The following is a 1,888-nucleotide window of genomic DNA, read 5'->3' as shown; positions in this document are numbered from 1 at the left end:
TCTTGAGTGTTTTAGGGGATTGTGCTAAAGGTGAGGTGTGTCAAAGTACAGTGTGGGCGAGAGGGAAGCTGCTCTTGGAATGTTCAGCTTGATTTGCAGTGGGGAAAACTGGATGAATAGTGTGTCTTGTACTTTGTACACTGGTGGGCTGCCAGCAGCCAACTGCTGCCTGCACTGGGCTGCCCAGAATAACTCGGAGGGGCTCGGGGGGAGGGAGGAGCTGCTGCAGCAGAGTGAGTGAGTTTGATTCTTCATCTCTGGATCACTCCACCTCCTGCCAAGAAAACATTGCCCCTTACAGCTGGACCTTCAGCTGAGTTCTTCCGCTTTATGTGCCTCCACTTAAGGACTTTCTTCCTTGGGTGCTCCCCTCAAGCCTTGCAGAAGGCAAACAGGTCCTGCTGAGAGTCTCTCAGCCCAGTTTCTCCTGCAGGGTGATGTTGCTGCTGCTCAGCCCACCAGTATTACTCCTCAGCTACCAGCCAGCCCTGCCTGGTAGCTGCTCCTGCCTCCCCTCCCCGAGCTGTGGGAGCAGCTGCAGGTACTCAGAGAAGGATGTTTGCTGTTCCAGGCTTGTCTGTGCTCTCCATGGTTTTAATGCAGTGTTTTGACACAGCTGTCTGCTGCTAACTGTCCTGGGCTCTTGAGATGCAGGTAGTGCTAATACTTGATTAAACAAAGACATTCATTATGTGCAGATCTTTCCTGCACCAATTACACTTGTTTCCACAACATCCTTTTCCCCTTGTTACCTGTAGAGCTGTGTGTTCTGTGCTGCTGCCCGTGGAGCTCAGGGGGAGGCAGATGTATCCCTGTTCAGGCCAGTGTATTCCAGCTGTGCTTTGCTGGTGAGTTGCCCATCTGTAATCACAGATTTCTCCTGAATTTTCAGACCCATGTAGAGGGATCTAAAGGACAGACAACATAAATTAACCTGTGGGAACCTTTGTAGCTAAAGGTCTGAGAGCGTTTTCCATTGGGAACTCCTATTTTTCAGGAGCTAGTGAGTTGGCCATGGAATCCTTGGCCTGGAGGTAAAGGTCTCTCCAAGGGAGACTTCTGCCACAATTCATCTGGTTTGCTTTAAATATTGACTAGATGGCTGGGGTACAGCTCTGGTCATCCTGTTCAGTGGTGGTGAGCTGAGTTAAAGCATGAGTTTGCATGTCAGCCCAGGAAATGGACTTGTAGTGTTTGAGTATTTCTAGCAAAACCATGTAAATGCTGAGATTTGATGGTGTCAGTGCATTTCTAGTATCCTGAGTGCTGTTTTGGTCTGTCAAAGGAGGCAATAATGACACCTTTTCACTTCTCCAGAGGAGATCTTATGCACTTGTACCAGGATTCCATTTTTGTATCTTTAACTGTAAAACAGCTGGTCCAGAAATGTTGTCACACTGGTGCCAGGGGTGTGACTCACACAGGCAGCAGCCAAAAGGGAGTTCAGTTCCTCACTCCAGTGCACTCCAGAAGTAATTATCATGCAACACTTTTTTGATCTATCCACGTAGTGACTGTGAAATGGAGCTGTGGTGGGACCCAAGAGGGGATTAGTGAAACTCCTGTGTTTGTTCCATGGTCCAGACTCAGTGTTGTAAAAGGTGTGAGAGGTCTGTGGCCAGTTTTGAGAATTTGGCAGTTCCATGAAAATACCAGTAACGACTCAAACTTCCATCTGCTGTTTGGTCTCTGCTAGTTCACATTGCATGTTTACTTTAAACCAAATCTTTTTTTGCTAAGCATGGTGCTTGTATTGGTTCAAATAAAATGTTTCATTAAGAGGTTCTGTTGCCCTGTTTTGATTGCAGTGTGGCACATGGGTGTCTGACAGGGAAAATCCTGGAATGCTAGGTGTGACCTTCCTCATTTTCTCAGCTTCTTGGGAGTT

This window comes from Acanthisitta chloris, unplaced genomic scaffold (assembly GCF_000695815.1).
Source record: "Acanthisitta chloris isolate BGI_N310 unplaced genomic scaffold, ASM69581v1 scaffold32808, whole genome shotgun sequence".
Taxonomy (NCBI): Eukaryota; Metazoa; Chordata; class Aves; order Passeriformes; family Acanthisittidae; genus Acanthisitta; species Acanthisitta chloris.
This window is presented reverse-complemented; position numbering follows the sequence as displayed.